Here is a 22,639-nt window from a genome sequence, read left to right on the forward strand (position 1 = left end):
AAAGTTGCCAGGAAGCAGGCACAAGGTAACGAAAAGTTCCCGGCTTTGGGACAAGTTAAGGTTCCCGGCTTTGGGACAAGTTAAGGTTCCCGGTTTGGGACAAGTTAAGGTTCCCGGTTTGGGGACAAGTTAAGGAACTATGATAAACTCAGTGTAGTGATCAATAGATCCTCGCTGTGTAGTTATGCTTTTTTCTTCCATTGACCCTTTGTGGGTAGGTCTGATAGTTTTGGTCTTGTTTGTTCTGATATATGGACTCTGTTACTGTTTGAATCGAGAGACAGTCAAGACAGGTCAGAAAATCCTTATAGAGCAACAAGAAAGTATGTCGGAAGAGAAGGGCTTAAAAAGAAAAAGGAAAAAGAAAGGAGACACAGTGTTATCAGGTGGACAGAAAGGACAAAATAAAAGAGCAGAGGCGGAAGAGGAAGGCGAATTAGCTTCTGCGCCTCCTCCCTATGCCTCCTCAGCAGCCGCATATAGACGGACCTTCTGTCCGGAGATTTGGAGAGAGGTTAGACAATCTTGCTGGGATGTCCTATTTTCACTGATCAAGCTGAATTTGCATGGGATAGAGATATGCTGCTTGATCAAGGTCGATTTGCACAACAACAGACAGGATATCCAGTGCAGGTGTTTAAGCAGGTGAATCAGATTGCCATAAGGGCACGGAAATTATTGCCCAACAGAGGGGAAGTTAGTGAAAACTTGACTCTCATATTGACTCCCCAGATGGACACACAGGTGATTGAGGTTATGGTCTCATCACCACGAGGTATTGTGTCCATCCCCCCTGGGATCGACCAGATCAGGTGTTGACGTGGGCGAGAGGGTCTGTTTGTGTGTTCCCACAGGACCAGATGGAACCTCTTTGGGTGCTGGAGAGATTGGTGAGACGCTACAAGAATGAGGCTCCTGATCCAGTTGCCCCTGTGGATGTGGTGGATATTCCCACAAGCACAAACAATGGAGCCGAGATGGGAGATCCTTTCGGTGTTCCAGAAGCCGATACCAGCTCGACATGACATTCAAATTTTTCCACGCTTTTTGATCCCTGAATTCCCCTTAAAGAGATAGCCCCGCTGGCCATCTATCCCTTGCTTCAGGGAAGATGAGTGGGGATGAGAGCCCTGGGATGTATGCTTGTTATAGTGTGTGTGTTTTGTGTTTGGCACATGTGTTAGGTGCAGAGTGTGCGGGTCCGCACTTTCGCCATGGTAGCGTAGGCTTTTGCTGCAGTGGAGGTGGGACAATCTCCTCAGATTCGGTTTGCCGCTCTAAAAGAAATTATGCTGCGTTATGCCGTGGGGTGCGAGGCTAAGCACTGCACAGAGGATAGCTTGCTGTTGGCATCCTGTGGAAGGCACGTCTGATTGCATGAAGGTTCAGTGTCCTAGTTCCCTTCCCCCAGGAAAAACGACACGGGAGCTGGCCAAGACCTCTCTGGGTGATGAGCCTAAGGGATGGTTTTGTGTAGGGCCCCTATGCTTGCACACTGGGGATCAGACCTCTACCTTCACCCATGAGGCTTGCTTGCAGCAATTAAGATCTGGCCATAGATTAATCAACATCCTGGCCTTTTGATGCACCTGCCGCAAGCAAAACACAATCTCCCCAGGTGTGGCTTGGCATGATAGAGAGGTAGTCAGTGATAAGACTCCCTGGGCATGTCACCAACCTAAGACAGGGATCAAACCAATGCTGTTTGTCACCCAAGGACGGGTAAGGGGCATGGCTGCGGGGGGCTATCTACAGACATTCTCTCTGCCAAAAAAGAAAAAAGGGGGAATTGTGGGGAGCGGGTGTGACGGCAGTCCCAAAGGCGCCAGGGACTGCAGCTAAGTCATATGACTTGCACCTGACTTCCTCATATAAGACACAAACATCTTGAGTGCTGCGCAGGTGTACCAGGATACAGGTGAATCCAATTTGGTGGAGATTTGCCCCTGCTGCCCTGATTAGCTGAAGCCTCGTGACTGGCGAGGGGGTGTGGCCTGCGGTGCGTGGATGAGAGAGAGTATAAAAGGAGTGAGAGGCCCAGGGTTCGGGGGAGATATAAACAAGGGCGATATATAAACAAGGGAGATATAAACAAGGGAGATATAAACAAGAAGAAACAGGACTGAATAAACGTGTGCAGAAAGATCCTGTTGCAGCGTCGTTCTTCCTGGCCAGTTGGGCGCACGCGAGAAGTGGGACTGCCGTCACACCCGCTCCCCACATATCCCCAGATAACAGATAATGGGCTATAATTAATCAGTTACAGTGATGATCCTACTGGTGTGTTATCTTGGTCAGTTCTCTTATCAAGAGTACCAAAGAGGGGGGCTGGTTTGAAGACCCAGGTAAATATGTGAAAAGCAGACTCAAACATGGGGGCACCATGCCTAGGAAGTTCTACCTCAAGGCTCTCATTCTCAGCTTCTTCCTAACACTCTGTGAGTTTAGAGGACAATTTCTACAGCAAGATCAGGTAAAGAGGCTGTGGAACATGGTAGTGAAGGACTGTGTGTGTGTGTGTGTGTGTGTGTGTGTGTGTGTGTGTGTGTGTGTGTGTATGTGCTCAAGTGTGCATGTGTGTAAATCCCTGAGTTTGAATGTCTGGGATTGAATCACATAACAGGATCTCTTAGCTGCAATGCTTTGGACAAATCACTTTTCTTCCTTGCACTAGTCTAGACTTCTGTTAGATATGGAAAATAGCCACCATGTGCTTGCTGGGATTTGAACTCAGGACCTTTGGAAGAGCAGTCAGTGCTCTTAACCGCTGAGCCATCTCTCCAGTCCTGAAAAGCATTTTCAAATGGCGAGTCTCGAGGTGAATTTTGTTTCTTGCTCCTTTCAACATTTACAAAACTTCTTACAAGTTTGTGTCAGATAACAGCTCTGCTGGTGTTTTATCTTTTAGAATACCTCAGTGTTTTCTTGATGTAGCAACTTACTTCAGACTCTGTGATAGGCATGATACTAAGACATGTATGTTAGGTCCTTGAAATCATAGGGCAAAAAATTGAGGAAGGATAAAGGCATGGTCTTTATAATAAGCCCAGAGATTCCATCTGATTTTCAGCTGTACCACAAGAGAGTGTCAACCCCATGATATGTCGTCTGTAATTTTGAAATTTATACTATAGCTGCTATGCCAGATTTATTTTTAAAGGCCCCAAACCTCAAGTTCAAGAAATAAACATTTGAAAGGTCATAATTTACTATAATCGTCACAAATAATGTGATATAAATTGTTGTACTTTCATTTAATCTTTTAAGAAGTGGGATAAAGGAAATATCTCACTTAATTTTTATAGTGAGCAATCCATCAAGTTCAAATTGTAAATTTTCTTCTAGCATTCCAAATCTTCTGGTTTATGAAGTAGAAAAAAAAAGCAGCATCTATCTACATATCCCTAAATACAGACTACAGTGAATCATGCCCAAAATATTTTAAAGAATTTAAAATGGTGTATTTATATTTTGCATCTATGGGATTGCTTTTGAGCCAGAATATAAGAATGAGGCAAATAAACTATAGACTTAGCCCAGGGATGTCACATGAAAGTGAGACAAGAGCAAAGGTTATCAAATACATGGCTTTTCTATTTTAGCAAAAAATATCCATCTTTTTTATAGTATTTCTCCTCCAAGTTATTGGGAAGATTAAAAAGGGGGATGAGGTAGAGCTGGAAGAGCAGAGAGGAGACAGTGAGAGCAGACCCACATGTCCCAGAGTGTCCAGAGGTCCACCCAAGACAGAAACCCATCATTTGGCCTGATTGATGCTGTGTTCAGATTTTTCCCCTGACAGCAGGTGAGCACACAGTGAAACCTCACTTTTATTTTCAAATTTCACTGAATATCCACTTACAATTAAGCCCAGTCTGGAAACATGGAGATTCTTTAGCATTCTTGATACTTGCAAGTTGCTGAGAATACAATGCAAAGATGAGAAATGAGGTTGTATGGGTTTTGAATGTAATTTAAGATCCAACAGCTACAAATAATTAGAGCCTCTGCTTCAGATGAGACAAGTTAGGAGGACAAGTGTACTGTGGTGTCTTTATCTAACCATAAGGCCTCAAACTTTGTCAACATCCCTGAAATCCTCCTGGGCTTACTCTCTGAGTCTTTTGTAGTGAGGCAAAGATATTAGGTGAAACTCATCACTGCTATCTTTCCCCTTATTCCACAGCTTTGCTTCTTTCTCAGCAAAATTCCAATGTCACAGATTTAAATGGTTCACTTCTTATTCCAATTTAGACTTATAGTCCTTCAGATTTTAAGATCACCTTGGAGTTTATGGCTGTAATATGCACATCTTCCTCCTCACACTCATTCTGTATTATTATTATGCATGTACATTTATATGTTTATATATATATTCATATCTGCCTCCTTCATTCCCCTCTACTTTATTATTATATATGTATCTTTACATCTATTACATATATGCCTCTCCCTTATACTACTTTACTTTATTATCACATATATATTTATATATTTTATTTACATATATTTTGTAGATTTTGTGTATTAGAGAAAATGTGATATTTGTCTTTCTGAGCTTGGATTATTTTGTCTGATATAACAATTTCCAATATCACCTCTCTTTTGTAAATTATGTATGTTCATTATTTAGGCTAGAAAGAATAATGAACTTATACCATTCTTCTGTGATGAGCATTGAGGCTGATTATATTTTGGCTATTGTGAGCAAAACAGTGATATACATGAATGTAGAAGTAATAGGCCAACTCAGATTCATTCATGTTTGTTGCTGGAGCAGTAGGGCTGGATCATATTGCAGTTCAATTTTTCTGAATCTTCACACAATTTCCAAAGTGGTTACAAAAACTCAGATCCTCAACAAAGAGGGAGTAAGGGAGAACTAGGTTTCAATCTCTCTCTCTCTCTCTCTCTCTCTCTCTCTCACACACACACACACACACACACACACATCGAGAGAGAGAGAAGAGAGAGAGAGAGAGAGAGAGAGAGAGAGAGAGAGTTATCAAAGCAGTAGGGGCATGGTTGTGGGGGAGGAAGGGTGATCAGAAAGAGAGGGGATGAGTGAGGAGGAGGGTGGTAAGAGAATGAACAGGAGACAGAGTGAGTGTCAGGTCCTGCCATGCAGAAGGAATGGTATAACACAGTTCCCACCCCTAAAGCAGAGCTAGCAGACTTCCATGAGTGCTGACAGTTGCTGTGAGTGTGGGGCTTGTTTGTATAATAATGTCCATTTTTTTGTGTGTCTATTCTTCAGGAAATCCTCTCCCTATTAAGGTTAATGACTCCCTTTAAGGTTAATGACTCCATTTGAGAATGTGTTCCTTAGCACAATGGTAAATGCTATGTACTTCAGGACAGCCCTTAAGGCTGTGGGAAAGAACTCTGAAAACATGAGTTCAAGAATATATAGTTTCTCAACTATACAAAATATAAAGATGAAATATAAATTGTATGAGGAGTTTCACAAACTTAAAAGAATAAAGGCAGCTGCATGAATGAACCAGCTTGTCAGTAAGATACAATGGCAGGAAGATTCCTGCGTTCAAGGCCAGCCTGGGACAGAACAAGTTTAGGTCCAGGCATGGTGGGAATCCTACAAAGCTAAACTCATTGTTAGTGCTTACAAAAACAGGCAGACCTCTGAGTTCATTTGCTATGTTAAGAGAAACATACAATCTGTCTTTTTCTAAGAATCAAGTGAACATGAGAAATGAAGTTTGTTTGTTTTTTAAATTTAAGAAAAATCCAAAAAAAAAAAAAAGCTATATTCTATGCTTGCTTAGACAACCCATTTTGGAGTCCACAAATGGCAGCCAGGTGTTTGAGAGTTGAGACTTCTTTGTGCTGTACATTATCATCAAAGTCACCAAAGTCATAGATTTTATTTTAATTTCATTTAAAAGTCATAGATTTCAATTTAATCTGATTTGATTACTAAGTGATCCAAATTATAATTTTAATCATTATTCTAGTATTCACACACTTAATGAAATCTTTAAAAAGAAACACCTTGGGAAAACTTAAATACACTCTCACAGTATCATAATGACTTAAGTAATTATAAAACTCTTCTTTGGATTTTTTTAAAATTTTATTTATGATGCATTAACGAAAACAAGTCTTATTACTTTTTAGTTCTAACCCAATAGCATTTAACAATGCAAGAACAATTTTGGAGCAAATATTTTCATTATCTGAAAATGGCTGTTCCTGGTTATTTTCTTGCCCTTGCTTGCAAATTCCCAAGACAACCACAGATAACTACCATAATGAACAAAATACAAGCATTTCATTGTTACTGTTGCTTTCTGTAACACAGTTCAATAAATTAATACCCCTCTTTACATGACTTTTAATAATACCATAGTCTGCTAAAATGGGGACAATAGCTTCTGGCACATAACTCTAACACTTTTGATCTGAGAGCTATATCTTCATTCTTTCAACTTTTCTACCCTGCCCTCGCCACTTCCCAAGGTGTTAAAAAACAGAATTATTTTATTTTTAACTATGCATATGCTATTCAGGCTTCTGTGGGGGTTGTAAATATTGAGTGCTGGTGACAGTATACACTAAAAGAGGTTGTCAGATGGCCTAAAACTGGAGTCACACAAACAGTTGTGAGACCCAAGAATCTGTACTTTTAACTGATGAAGTATTTCTCCAGCCCAAGTTTCTTTCTTTCTTTCTTTCTTTCTTTCTTTCTTTCTTTCTTTCTTTCTTTCTTTCTTTCTTTTTTCTTGTTTTTGAGACAGGTTTTCATGATGATGTATACCTGATTGGTCTAGATCCTATTTTCTAAAACTCACAAAGATTCAATTTACCTCTACCTCTTCAGGGCTGGATCTAATGGTGTGCACCATCACACTTGGCCTCCCTGGGACTCTAAATATAATACTGCCATAAATAGGTACTCATTAAATACCCTCAATTCATTTGTAGGTTGAGGGCTGAAACCCTGTCATGGCGTCTTTACTAGGATAGAGACATCAGGGAAACATTATTACTGTTCTCCATTATATAACTTCATTTCCTTTCTAGCCAAGTCTTCACAAAGTGGACTTTGGCAAGTGTATACTGTCACCAGCACTCAATAAACCCCTTTAACTCCCAGCCCTTTAAGACTTTAAGATCACCTGCTTCTAATTATTTTTCCAGCTGAAATCTACATTTCTTGAAGGAATTCTGTTTTTTCACCCGGAGTTTGGCTGCTGACCAAAGTAAAAGGGGTTTTCAGGATTTTGTATTGTTTCTTCCCCTTACCCTGGATTTCTTAAATTGGACACTGATTGGGAGCAGTTAAAATGGATCATTGATTTGACTATCTTGTTTTCAAAATGCTGCAGAAATCAGTCCGCTCCATGCCTAAGAGCATGATTTTCATATTTAATTAGCAGGTTCTGATAAACGTTTTCATCTCCTGTGTAGTTATTCTGGCTATGTTTTAATATGAACAAGGAGGATGCCATTGAACTAGAGTAGGAAATAATGCTCTTGGAACAAGGGATGGTTTTCCAAATGTCTGCAGCCAAGAGTCCTTCATAGGGAGCTCTTCCATTTTAGAATGCTTTGCCTCTTCTTCAGTGGGCCTTTGTGGCTTTGCAAACATGAAGGAGAGTCATGTTCCACCTTGTGACAGTGATTAGCTGTCTTATTATGGTCAGAGCTAGTCACTGCTTTGCTTGTCCACTTTCTTAGGTTCTCACAATGAATAAAGCACTGAAGAATGCATTTCTTAGGAAATGTCTTCATTGTTAAACAATGCATGGCTATATTTTATTACTTTCAAAATCTCTTTCATTAAATATTTTTCTATGACTATTAATTTTACACCAGCTCTCCTTGCCTCTGGTTCACAATTAAGGTATTTTGTTTTAATTAACTAATTAATTTTAAATTATTCATGGATATTAGTTTTAAAATACTCATATTCTGTTTATAAAATTTAAATTTCTCTCTTTTATTTGCTTTGAACATGTCTCCTACAGCAGCCTTCTTTTTTCTGTTAGTCCTCCTTTCTTACCTTAGACAGTTTAACTTCTACTCTCATGTCACCTATAATGTGTAGTTTTAAGTATCTATATAAATTCTATGAATCACAAATGAAAAAAGAATGCAATATTTGTCTTTCTGGAATGGACTGAATTTGCTTATATGGTCATTTCCAGGTACATACATTTTTCTGAAAAATGACATAATTTTTATGTTTTTATGCATATACCACATTTTCTTTATCCATTCCTTTGTTGTTGCACCATGAGGGCTCTTTTCCAAATAGAGCTATAAAATTTAATTAATTAACTAATTAATTAAAATAATAAAAGAAAATTGTGGAGAGCCGTGTTGTGAGCAATCGCCATTATAAGATGGTGCTAGCTTTTACTGTGCCTAACTAGTAAACAAGCCTTATGCGTAAGTGTAAGAGTGAACTAACGCCTAGTCACTGCCCATTTCAGGGCGTAGTAATGGAGTGATGGGCGAGCAACAAATCAGGAGCTGTCATGCCACATCAGGTGTTAAAACGTCATGCTGTGGGGTATATAAGTAGTGTCATTTTCTGGGTTCGGGGTCTTCCTCCTGAGAAGTAAGCAATAAAGCCTTTTGCCACAGAAGATTGCGGTTGTCCTGAGTGTGTTCTTGTCGGCAGGGACAAAAGCTCACAATAAATGGTGCTGAAACCCTGGAACTACCATCACACAGGCACAAGAGAAATCCCTCGTTCGCAGGACAAAACCAAAATTGCGAGACACGTTACAGCTTTACGAAATATGTCTGGCCTTAAACTTTCTCCAGCATTAGAAGAAGTTCTGTTCCTTTTCACATGTCAACAAGTGATTAAGGCAGGGCAAAAAATTCTAGATGAAATTCAAAACAGTCTATCAGAGGTAAAGCGAGAAGAGAAAGCAAAAACAAAGAGGAAACATGGTGCACCAATTAAGCATACAGGTCTTTCCACGGGTCTCAAAGCCGAGGAAAAGATCATGTCAGAAAAGAATACCTGGGGAGAGTTTGGAAGGAAGGAAAAGAAAAAAGAGAAGAAAAAAGATCAATCAACAGAGGTTTCTAAGAAAAAGAGCCTATACCCACCACTAGATGAGTTTAAGGGGCTAGCTCTTAGTAGCTCAAAATCAGATAAAAGACTTAGCTCCTCTAAAAAAACAGACTTAGAGGAGAAAGCAGTTCGTTATAAGGGAGAAAGGTACCAGCAAGATAAAATACAAGCTACTCAGTCCAAAAAAAGGCAAAAAACAGCTGACAAAAGCCAGCTTGCTACTTGGCCTCCAGACTGTCAGCTTCAGGGTCCTAGTGCACCTCCACCCTATGTACAGAGGTACCATTCAAAATCTTATGTGCAGAGGTACCATTCAGAACCTTATGTACAGAGATATCATTCAGACTTGTTCATTTCAAAAGAGGAACAGAGAAAAATACAACAAACATTTCCAGTGTTTGAGGGAGCTGAGGGTGGACGTGTTCATGCTCTGGTAGAGTATATACAGATTAAAGAGCTTACAAAAACAGTCCACAATTATGGAGTCAGTGCTAATTTCACTATAACACAAATCGAAAGACTTGCAAATCACGCTATGACTCCTGGTGATTGACAGACTGTAGTAAAAGCTACAGCCCCCAGTATGGGAATGTATCTTGAGTAAAAAGCCTTGTGACAAAACTCCTGCCAGACGCAGGCAAGGGCCAATGCCACCATGGAAGGGGACCAAAAAACATAGACGTTTAAATTGCTTACAGGTCAGAGACAACATGCTGCTAACCGAACAAATTATCATTGGGGAACATACACTCAGATCTCAGCTGCCACTGTTAAGACATAGAAGGCACTCTCTAGGAAGGGGGAGACAAATAGACATTTGACAAAAATCACCCAGAGTGCACAAGAGTCATTCTCAGATTTTGTGGCCAAAATAACAGAGGCAACAGAGAAGATATTTGGTGATCCAGAGGCAGCTATGCCTTTAATTAAACAGCTGGTTTATGAACAAGCTACGCAAAAATGCAGATTAACAATCACACCTAAAAAGAGTAAGGGGTTACAGGACTGGTTAAAGGTTTCCCGTGAGCTTGGAGGGCCGCTTACTAATACTAGTTTGTTAGCCGCCATTCTACAGGGGCGGAGGCGCTCAGACTCAGCAGAGCTCAAACTTTACTTTAATTGTGACAAACCAGGACATTTAAAAAAAGACTGCAAAGCCCCCATAAAAAAGACAGCCCCAAGATTATGTACTAAATGTAAGAAAAGATATCATTGGGCTAAAGACTGTCGTTCAATTAGAAATGTACGAGACAGGCTCTTACAGCCAGGACCCCCTCAAATGGTAGAAAATGAGACTAAAAACATTTCAAAAAACGAGTTTTGGGCCCTCAAGTCCCAGGGCCCCAAAACATATGGGACTCCGATGGGCAACAGGTAGACACCACAGTCCACAGGACAACAAAAGGCTCGGCTAAATTAGACCTCCGTGCCTCCACCCATTTCATACTGATGCCTCAGCTAAGAGTACAGCCAATTCCTACTGATTACAAGGGACCTTTGCCATCTGAAAGTGTCGGCCTAATTTTGGGCCGGGCTTCCCTCACCTTACAAGGCCTTATTGTCCACCCTGGAGTTATAGATCAAGATTATAAAGGGGAACTTCAAGTTCTCTGTTCCTGCCCTCATGGTGTCTTTTCTATATCACAAAGAGATAAAATAGCTCAACTAATAATTTTGCCAAGCCTACATGGCTATTTTCCCTCCTCTAATATTCCTCAAGTTCCCAGAGAGATTGGTTCGACTAGAAATGATTCTGCTTACTTAATAATGCCTTTATTATTAACTCCAGGCCATTCTTGGAGTTAGTTATAAAAGAAAAACAATTTAAGGAAATTTTAGATACAAGAACAGACAAAAGTATTATTTCTTCTCACTGGTGGCCAAAAACCTGGCCAATAACTCAGTCATCACACTCTTTACAAGGGCTAGGCTATCAGTCCTGCTCCACTATTAGCTCCCGTTCTTTAAGCTAAAAAATGGATGTCACACATATTTCTTCCTTTGAGAAAAATCAATATTTACATGTCTCTATTGACACCTGCTCTAGTGTAATGTTTGCCACACCTTTAACAGGTAAAAAAGCCTCTCATGTTGTACAGCACTGCCTAAAAGCCTGGAGTGCTTGGGGCAAACCCACAATCCTAAAAACAGATAATGGGCCAACATATACTTCTACAAAATTTCAACAATTTTGTCATCAAATAGATGTCACTCACCTGACTGGCCTTCCTTATAATCCTCAAGGACAAGGCATTGTGGAGCGTGCCCACCGCACACTCAAGTCTTATTTTATAAAACAAAAGGGGGGAGTTGATGAGACTCTGCCCTCAGTGCCAAAAATAGTTGTCTCCATGGCACTCCATAGCACAGACCCTGATAGACCAAAAGAAATGGTCAAATGGAAGGATGTTTTAACTGGTCTGTGGAAAGGCCCAGATCCTATATTAATAGGATCCAGGAGAACTATTTGTGTTTTTCCACAGAATAAAGACAACCCATTTTGGCTGCCAGAACGACTCACCCGCAAGATATTCATCGAAGATAGTGTGAAAGATACTGACCTCCTCCTGGATTTCATCTACATTTTCTTATTTTAAAGAATGGGTGGGGATAGTTTTATTTGCTGCTGCCATCTGCTGTAGACTTGTGTTTATGCTCTAGTTAGTTTGTAAGCTCAGAACCCAACAAAACCATGACAAGGTCGTTATTGCTCAAGCACTTGCAGCCATTGAACAAGGGGCCTCCCCTGTATTTGGCTGTCCATGCTTAAGACCTAAATGGCATCTGAGTTCTCTGCTATTGCGTCCCACGAATTTGTGAATCCATTACACTGGGATGTAAGAAACTCAACGTTCATTGCTCAACACTTACACTTCGCTGAGGTTTACTAATTCGTTTTTTGGCTTGCCTTTTTTATAGAGTTCGCCCTAGGTCATTTAGCAGTTACTGTCACACAGTACTGCGATATCCAGAGACAGGCAACTTTCCTCATGTACAGACCAACCTAAGACACGGGACCCGGTGGCGATAGGGTTACCCTATGACAAAAAAGGCTGTGACATTGGAGAAATGACCTAAGACAAGAGCCACAGCAGATGGACATGACTACAGAGGCCTAGACCAGCCTCAAATTTTAATAAAATAAAAAGAGAGAAATGTGGAGAGCCGTGCCGTGAGCAATCGCCATTATAAGATGGCGCTAGCTTCCATTGCGCCTAACTAGTAAACAAGCCTTATGCGCAAGTGCAAGAGTGAACTCACACCTAGTCACTGCCCATCTCAGGGCGTAGTAATGGGGTGATGGGCGAACAACAAATCAGGATCTGTCATGCCACATCAGGTGCTAAAACGTCATGCTGCGGGCTATATAAGCAGCGCCATTTTCTGGGTTCGGGGTCTTCCTCCTGAGAAGTAAGCAATAAAGCCTTTTGCCACAGAAGATTCCGGTTGTCCTGAGTGTGTTCTTGCTGGCAGGGACAAAAGCAATATTTGTCTTTCTGGAATGGACTGAATTTGCTTATATGGTCATTTCCAGGTACATACATTTTTCTGAAAAATGACATAATTTTGTATGTTTTTATGGTTGAATTAAATTCCATTGTACATATGCATATACCACATTTTCTTTATCCATTCCTTTGTTGTTGCACCGTGAGGGCTCTTTTCCAAATAGAGCTATAAAATTTAATTAATTAACTAATTAATTAAAATAATAAAAGAAAATAATTTAATGCAGAAAAATTAGTACTTCCTTATAAGAGTATCCTGAAGGCCCTTAGACATTGGGTTGTGTGTATACATGTACTCTTCTCTGTGTTAGTGATATGTTAATGAAGCACTACACCATGTGTTTTCAGATCTGGACAGTAAAGAGGAGGCTCACACTCAGTGGACATTTTTGTGTCAGCTGTAAAGAAGGCAGCACATATTCTCATTGACAGATGAGCACCTAAAGCCTCCCAGGTTAAGTGACTTGTCCAGAGCCCCAGTTTAATGTGGCTCAGAGCTGAGGCCCAGTTTCTCTGATGTAGTCTAGATATTTAGTCAGGTTTCTGGGAGGACTTCATCTTTCACATATCTGAGTGTGCTTTATGACATTTTCAGATAGGAAAGGCTACTGTTCAGGTGCTGGTTAATTTGAGAGACAGGAGCTTCAGGGCTGCTGACTTTGCAGATCATTGGCTTGTTGAGGATGCCACAAACGAAGTGAGAAACCACCGAACTTCAGGTGGTTGTCATGTAAGCTGCCAGCGAGGTACAAGAAATATTTCTACTTCTATTTCTATTTCATTTTTCTTCCCCCTCCCTTGTCTCTTCCTTGTACATTTAGAGCAGAACAAGGGAGTAAAATAGTAGGGAAAATGAAATCTCATGTTTCTATATTAACAGGGACGGTGAGGAATTTGTTTTGGGGCTTTATGTGGGGGAGATAAACGGGGCTCTAGTAAAATTTAGGAATAAAGAGAAAGCCAAGGAAAGAAATTATTTCCTCCTTTATACTCCAAAATACACATAAACACACATTCATACTCTTAGAATGGCTAATACCACAACCATAAATGCACATTCATACTCTTTGAATGGCTGACCATAACCAACTTTACTTCAAAAAATAACATTAACACTTGTTTTCATGTTCCAAATTCCCTGCCAACCTGATTCACCATTTGGAGCCACACATAATATGGAGGAAACTCTGTAGCAATAAACTCCAGACTGCTGTAGTCCATCCACAGATTGCTCCATCCTTTGTTAGGTATGCATATGTCTTTGTCACACCTGACATGCAATGAAAACACAAATATTCCCCTGTTGACAATAAGCAGGTATCCACTAGCACATGCCTTTGCTCAAGTTCTCCAGGCCAGAATCTCTGACTATGCTCTTTTGACTTCAAAACAATTTGTTGTTGTTGCTGCTGGAAATCTCCAGTCTTTAGGTTTTTTGTTTTGTTTTGTTTGATCTTTTGTTTTTTATTTAAATAGTCAGATCATCTAAAGTACACATTTTAGCTTATGTTTCAATGACCTGACAAATGCACCCAGTATTTGAAACACCCCAGACAAAAAGCATTACTATAGCACCTAGAGCTACTGGACCTGTCTCTTGAAGAGCAAAGAAAACTGTATTCAGAGAAGCAAACTTTAAGCCAGAATGTCATCAACTTATGCAAGGTTCTTTTGCCAGGAGCAGGGGCAAAACAGTAAGGGAGCTGGTCTTTCAAGTTTGTTTCTCCCTGTGATTTTGTTCAAGTCAGCAAAGCTCCCCTGCTCTGTACTTGACCTTTATGCAAGGTTTGAGGAGCACAGGAAAGTTAAAGCCAACACATTCCCTGTAATTTTACTCTGGCCCTTGATCTTGTATTATTAACATCCTACAATGCTTTTGTTGCAATGGGTTAATCAGGCTCGTTTATACTGAAGAGGACCATGGGGGCACCTTAAGCTGTGCACAATGAACTTCAGTGTTTTCTATTGAGAAGGTTCTCAACCATAATATTATAATTACAGCATCACCCATACACTACAATTACAGTTAAAGCTAGGGCTATGTTTACAGTGTACTAAAAGGGATGGAATTGTTTCATTTTAAGTGACCCATTTGCCTCCTCTGTTGGTAACTAAAATGCATACGGATGAAAGAGTCATGTCTGAATACAGTTTTCTGAAGAACAGCTTCAGACACCAAGAAGCTAAAAGTGAAAATAAAACCCCAAGAGTCCCAAATCCCAAATGAGAAAGGACATACATGAGCACCAGCCAGCCTGTCACCACAATGACTCTTGATTTGAAAGGCCAAGGTGGGCAAGATTGTGGAGGCTAGCATCCTGGTGGGGCTGTGCATCTGGGTTCCCTGTTCCCACACTTGATCTGCCTTGTTGTGCAGGCTATGGCTGAGCTCTTCTTGTCTGTTTGTAAAGGTTCATTGGTGGTAGTATTTTCTCCTAGGATGTGAGCATATAGGACTGCCACTCACTCGGTTACAGTGAATGTCCAGTCATTCCCCTAAGACATACTTTATTTGTCCCCTCTTATGAGCCAGATATCCTTCAAAATTCTAAGTAAACTGCAAGAAGAAAATAGAAATTTCTGCTCTCGTGGAACTGAATCTTAATGTATGTTAGACTGGCCCTTTGCTTATTAACTTGGGAGAGTTACGAGAAAACTTTGTCATGCATGAGTGACGACTGATGTTGACTCATCTGTCCTGTCTTGGACATCAACACTTCACTCAGTCAGCTTTGGATTGAGACCTATCATTTCCTTTCTCCTTTCTTCCTTCTTTTTTTAATTAAAATTTTCATCCTATATATTTTGATGATATTCTTTGCCTTCCTGCAACTCCTGCCAGATCCTTTCAACCTCCTTACACATCCACTCCTTTTTCTTCTTTTATTCTTGACAATTTCATACACATACATACTGAATTTGGGTCATTTTCATTCCATGTTACCCTCTCTCATCCCCTTTGCTCTCCCATTGAAACTCCCCTTTCTAACAAGCTTCCTTCTACGTTGATGAGATGTTTTATTTTTTTATCTACTGAGTTTAATTATGGTTGCCTGAGTGAACACGAGTGGGATTGTGTACTAGAGTTTGAGCAATTTATCAGTTGTTACACCACTGAAGAAAATGACAGTCCTTGCTCAACACTGATTAACAACCCATAGTCCCTCAGCGAAGAGCACATGCTTTGTCTACACAATAAACCTCTTAAAGGCTCTGAGGAGGAAGCTTTGTACTGAGGTTTATCCAGTTGGGGAAAGACTTGCCATTTTGAAAACAGAAAAAATGTTGCTATAATGGCAGAACATTTAGCTGTAATACAAAATTCAACTCTTTCATTCCTAGAAACAATTTCTAGTAGGGGGTGGAGGGAACCAAGCACTGTGCTAAACATTTTACAGAATTAGCCCTGTGGGGACATCGAAGCAAGTCAGCCAGGCTGCAACTGCTTTTCTGTACTTCCTCTAAGCCCTGTCTTTCCCATCAGGCCCCTCAGCTGTGTAGTGACTAGAGAGTCCATCTGGCCTTCCCTTTTGGTCTCTCTGCCTTTCTACCTGTAAATAGGTAAACTAATATCTCACCCAGACTGACATAGTGGTGGAGCAGGGAACTGGGGCTACTTAAGCCTTTGCAACTCTTTATGGATGTAAAAAGTAACTGTAACACTAAAGTTGTATTTAAAAAAACAAAGAAGCATTTGTTTTCCTCAAAATTGTCTGAAAGTCTGTGAAACTCATTTCCTGAAGAAATGTTATTCAATGTGAGATATACTGCATTTGAGGCAGGGTCTTTTCTAGAACTCAAGATGACAGAAAAAGCTAAGTAGTAAATAAAGGGAAGGACAGGTAGGACTTTCCATAGCCAGGTCACTGTAATTCTGCAACTTGTGGTTCAATGCTAAAGGGGCACAATTTTAGAAAGTTATTTCAATTCACAGGAAGGAGAGCTTCTATTGCAGTAGGGATGGCATTAAACTTTCTTTGTCCACCCTGATGATCTGTGTGCAGTATTCCTGGCACAACTTCATGGTGCCCAGTATAGAAAGCAATATGTACTGACAACACAGCAGAGACTGGCTCTATATTAATATCTGCTTTCACAATAATTGAAATTTGGGTTTGAAATATTTTTAGGAGAGAAAAAAGAAAAGTTATACGCTAATTCTCAACAACACATGAAAACTCAAGAGAACCTACCAAAAAATAAAGGTACAAATGACACTTATGAATATCTCAAGGACTTAAAAGTGAACTATGAAAATATGTCTATCGTAATAGTGTAATGTTGCCACTGTGTAATATTTAATGATGCACATCTTCTTAAGTCCTCCTTTTTCATTTTATTTGTCATATATCCTGATTATGGTTTCCCTTCTCTACACACTTCCCGGTTTCCCCCGCTCCCCTAACGGAAGCTTTTTAGCTTTTATTTTTGGATCATGAATTCAATCCAGGAGTCAGTTTATAAAAGATGCACAACTGTGCAAAGTCAAACTATAGCTGTCTGTTTTCCTGACTTTTCAGGTACAAGTATTTGGCATAGTAATGCCATGTCTCAGATAGTCAGTTGTAAATAATTGTCCCTGGTATCTATTGACAAATATTCAAACGTGTTTAGCTTCCATTGGATGGAGTATCTTTAATAACAACAAATGCACAAGTCCATATTGATTTCCAGACAGTTAATTCTTACTTTACTATATACTTTATTTCAGAAGAGTTGACTATGAAATAGACCAATAAAGTGAATGTTTTGTTCTCATTAACACATTACCAAACTGAAGATAATTTTTACAGGAAACTAAAAGATGGCCACCAGCATAAAATGAAGGCTTAATCTCATAAAATAAAATACCACAAAAGAGTTATTGATATGATTAGAATAGTATTTGGTACAAATTCTTAAGAGACCAGCTAGGACTAATTTAGATTCTTAGGTTTATGCTCTATATCATAATTACCCTGAAGCAGTCACAGACAAGCTGAAACAAATGGTCATGGTTGGGTTAAATAAACAAAACTTATTTATAGCATATGCATCTGGTCTGAGGGTTAGTTTGCAACCTCTGGTTTAAATAAATGTTGACCTAAGGAAAAAGAAGACCTGAAGTAGCTTATTTTATAACTCATATTGTTGATTTGTAGGCAAATATGTTGTTTATTAAACTGATATTTCGTTATTGTTGTAAATCACTGCACATGGTGCTGGGCTTCACCATAGGCAATTTCTTCCAAATTCAATAGATACTTTGACTGTATGAAAGCCTCCCCTTTATGGTTAAGTGATTTTTCTGAAAGATTTTAAGTAATTCTGGGGAAATCAAATACCCACATAAAAAAGAAGAGTGTAGTTTCCCAATTCAAGTCATGTGTGCAAAAATCCCCACTCAAGATGGATTAAATGCTCACCCATAAGAGCTCGAACTTTAAACTGCTCTTAAGAAACACTGAAGTAAAACCCCACGGGCTTGATTTGTTCTTTTTTTTTTTTTTAATTTATTTATCACATGTAATTACACTGTAGCTGTCTTCAGACACTCCAGAAGAGGGCATCAGATTTCGTTACGGATGGTTGTGAGCCACCATGTGGTTGCTGGGATTTGAACTCAGGACCTTTGGAAGAGCAGTCGGCGCTCTTAACCGCTGAGCCATGTCACCAGCCCCCCCCCCCCCCACGGGCTTGAGATTGATCAATATATACCACATATTGTGGATCGTGAGAAAAAGTATATCTAAGAAGTCATACATTTTAACAGCTTTAAAAAAAGATATATAGCCTTATTACTAAGTTACAAGTTCTCTGTTTAGACAACAATCACCTCTTGAATGGTTTTGGTTCAAGTGCATATTGTATCATATTGCATGCTTGCCACTAGATACTCAATTACTTGAAAAGAATCCTGGTATTTATGCTTTAACTTTTTAAATTCATGTATCTTTTACAAATGCAATGTGGATTACTCTTTCTCAGTAAATACCGAGATTAACTTATATTAAATACATAACATACCCATGGAAGATTGAATAGTTTTCTTCCATACATAACTATATATTACCTAAAACAGAACAAAAGAAAACAAAACAAAATTGTTTATCATACACAGGAGCTATGTGTACCAAGCACCTTTCTGGAACAACAAATGTAGATGTTCATTTCCTACAAGACATAATTTACGTCTACCCTATAGGATCTACAGCTCTTCGGTGATTAAAGAATTGGGTTTGAAGCAGTGGATCTAGTGAACCAAAAAATTTTATAGGCTATAGATAATGCTGAATATGTCACAACAAACTGTGGGCCACTTAACTTTCCACTGTCACTAGAGAGTGCTCACCTACTGTCTCAGGCCACCTAGGGCAAGAGAATGTTTATTTTGGTTTTTATCCCTGAACACGTATGTTATACTTTGCCAAAAAAGAAAAAAAAAAAAGCCTGCTGGGAATCTGAGTATAGAGGACACACAGGCACACTGTAATTTCTAGGGAAGTGCTTAAAAATACTTAGCAAACTTTGAGAAGGCTCAATGGGTAAGAGCACTGACTGCTCTTCCAAAGGTCCTGAGATCAAATCCCAGCAACCACATGGTGACTCACCACCACCCTTAATGAGATCTGACGCCCTCTTTTGGTGCATCTGAAGTCAGCTACAGTGTACTTATGTACACTGTAATAATAAATAAATCTTAAAAAAAAAGTCCCTGCCCCAAGAAACAGAAGAACATACTACATAATGTAAATCAAAAAGACCTTTGTTACAGAGGTCTTACTAATAGTGGCTGAAACGTGAGGAGAGGGGGAAGATTTGTTGTATGTAGGTAGGAAATGTAGATTTGCCACTTATGGCTTAGAACACTGTTAGAAATTGAAGGATCGTTTTAGAAATGTTACGACTGGATATTTATCTTTTTCTAAAGAGCCCTTCTTCTTTCCAGCTACTCATTGTGAAAACAGCCACTGTGTAACAGTGATAACATGTACATTGTGATGATTATAGTCTTTATTTGGGCGTTTGAGCTTGGAGAAGTGTCACTGACAAGTGAATATTGACTTGGCTGTTTGAAGAATTGTCTAAGTTTATTTCTTCCTGAGGCAGGGTCTCACATAGCTCAGATTCACCTTGGCTTTGTTATGTAACTGAGGCTGGTCTTGAACTACTGACCTTCATGCTGCAACTTCCCAAGAGCCATGATTGCAGGCAAACCTCTACACTACACTAGTTTAGTTTTGTTAAACCAAGAATGGATACACTGTACTCTCTATTGGTCCACTGAGAGTGCCCAGTAAGCTGTCTTCTCTCTACCTCCATTTCCTTTGTATAAAGTACACAATTCGTCCTGCCTGCTGTTTCTGAAAGCAAAGAGGGGGGATGGAGTGCACCACTAGGCTTCATGGCATCATTTGGAGATTAGTGCTGCCTGTGAATCAGGGAGAGTTTACCACTCATTTGGCTTCTAGAGAGAGCCAACATAAACACTGTCTCCTTAAAAACAATCACCAGAACCCATGTTTACTTACTGAATCGCTGACTGAATCCTTTATAAACAACTAGACTCTGAAGAATTCAAAGTCAGCTTCGATGTCAGAACCCAGTCCGTGCTGTTTTCTAATGTGTGCCCAGAGCTCAGGTCCCCCCATGACACAGGAATGCTGCGTGTTCATCTAACACACATTGTCCAGAGCCACACTTCCTTTACGGTAACCTTTTAGCTGTACTACGAGGCAACAAGAATTTTATTGAAAATACATTTTTTTTCTCACATAATATATCCTGATTAAGTTCCCCTCCCTCTGCTTCTAGTCCTCTCCACTCCCATCAGGATCCTTGTCTCCTTAGAAAACATACAGAATAATAAAATAAAGTAAAATAAAATACAAGACAGAACAAAAACTAACACATCGGAATAGTACAAATCAAACAAATACAAGGAAAAGAGCCCAGGAAAAGGCACAAGAAGCAGATATAGATGTAGAAAATGATTTATTCATACACTCAGGAATGCCAGAAAAAAATAAACTGGAGCCATAATCCATACACAGAGGACCCAGAAAGGAAAAAAAAGGGGGAGGAAAAAACATAAAAAATATAAAAGATAAAGTTTAAAAAGGAGTATGCCTTGACATGACATTATGAGACAAAAAACTTCAAAGATGCTTTTGAGTTTGTTTTCTGTAGATACACTGCTGGGCATGTACCACTAGAGTAGCCAGTCTCCCCAGTGAGATTCCCTTGGAGAAAATTACATTTCATTTGCAAGTAAGGCAACTAGTTTTTTTTTTTTTTTAATAATTTGTTAATTTGTATTTTACATACATGCTGGTTTTTTATTAAGTTTATGTTTATTTTATATACTGTATGTACATGAAAAATCTACAAATATTTTTTTATTTTCACAATTTCCAGACATTCAGACTTCCCCTTCATTCTCACATGCATAGCTTGAATTTTTTTCTTTTTCCAATTTTTATTAAATATTTTCTTCATTTACATTTCTTTTTTCAATTAGATATTTTCTTTATATACATTTCAAATGCTATCCCGAAAGTTCCCTATACCCTCTCTCTACCTTGCTCCCCTACCCACCCACTCCCGCTTCTTGGCCCTGGCATTCACCTGTACTGGGGCATATAAAGTTTGCAATACTAAGGGGTCTCTCTTCCCAGTGATGGCCGACTAGGCCATCTTCTGCTACATATGCAGCTAGAGATGCAAGCTCTGGGGGTACTGGTTAGTTCATATTGTTGTTCCACCTATAGGGTTGCAGACCCCTGAAGCTCCTTGGGTGTTTTCACTAGCTTCTCCATTGGGGGCCCTGTGTTCCATCTTATAGATGACTGTGATCATCCACTTCTGTATTTGCCAGGCACTGGCATAGCCTCATATGAGACAGCTATAACAGGGTCCCTTCAGCAAAATCTTTCTGGCATATGCAATAATGTCTGGCTTTGGTGGCTGATTATGAGATGGATCCCTGGGTGGGTAGTCTCTGGATAGTCCATCCTTTCATCTTAGCTCCAAACTTTGTCTCTGTAACTCCTTTCATGGGTATTTTGTTCCCTATTCTAAGGAGGAATGATGTATCCACCCATTGGTCTTCCCTCTTCTTGATTTTCTTGTGTTTTGCAAATTGTATCTTGGGTGTTCTATGTTTGTGGGCTAATATCTACTTGATATGCATATCTAATGACTTCTTTTGTGATTAGGTTACCTCACTAAGGATGATATCCTCCAGGTACCTCCATTTCTCCAAGAATTTCATAAATCGATTGTTTTTAATTGCTGATTAGTACTCCCTTGTATAAATGTACCACATTTTCTGTATCCATTCTTCTGTTGAGGGGCATCTGGGTTCTTTCCAGCTTCTAGCTATTATAAATAAGGCTGCTATGAACATAGTAGAGCATGTGTTCTTATTACCGGTTGGAACTTCTTCTGGGTATATGCCCAGGAGAGGTATTGCTGGATTTTCCGGTAGTATTATGTCCAAATTTCTGAGAAATCTCCAGACTGACTTCTAGAGTGGTTGTATAAGCTTGCAATCCCACCAGCAGTGGAGGAGTGTTCCTCTTTCTCCACATCCTTGCCAGCATCTGCTGTCACCTGAATTTTTTATCTTAGCCATTCTGACTGGTGTGAGGTGTAATCTCAGGGTTATTTTGATTTTCATTTCCCTGATGATTAAGGATGTTGAACATTTTTTCAGGTGCTTCTCAGCCATTCAATATTCCTCAATTGAGAATTCTTTGTGCCCCATTTTTAATGGGGTTAGGCAACTAGTTCTTAATGTTGACATTACTCAATAAGAAAAGAATGCTCGACAGGGGCAGGGCTGCTTCAGTTTTTGTTTGAGCTGTCCAGATACAGCAGTGATTGAACAGAGATCTACAACATACAACAACTTCACACTATGACCCTAACTCCACGTCCAGATGGTAAATCTCAGCAGAAGGCTTTTAGGAAAGAGTCTAAGTATATACAGCAATGGATGAGAGACACATCCAGCTTTCTCTCTGCTTATTCTGCCCTTTTTATGAATGCCCAATGAAGGACATGAAGACCATGAAGTAGTAAGAGGACTTAA

At 39.6% G+C, this 22,639-nt stretch overlaps 1 protein-coding gene and 1 long non-coding RNA gene across 4 annotated transcripts in view; one reads left to right on the forward strand and one right to left on the reverse strand.

The window, feature by feature from the left end:
- The window catches only part of Gm41254, an 87,133-nt gene that overhangs the window by 63,048 nt on the left and 1,446 nt on the right, over window positions 1–22,639 (forward strand). The window lies entirely within an intron of this gene.
- Window positions 1–22,639, reverse strand: part of Ghr (growth hormone receptor) — a 265,598-nt gene that overhangs the window by 43,783 nt on the left and 199,176 nt on the right. The window lies entirely within an intron of this gene.

This window comes from Mus musculus, chromosome 15 (genome assembly GCF_000001635.26).
Source record: "Mus musculus strain C57BL/6J chromosome 15, GRCm38.p6 C57BL/6J".
NCBI lineage: Eukaryota > Metazoa > Chordata > Mammalia > Rodentia > Muridae > Mus > Mus musculus.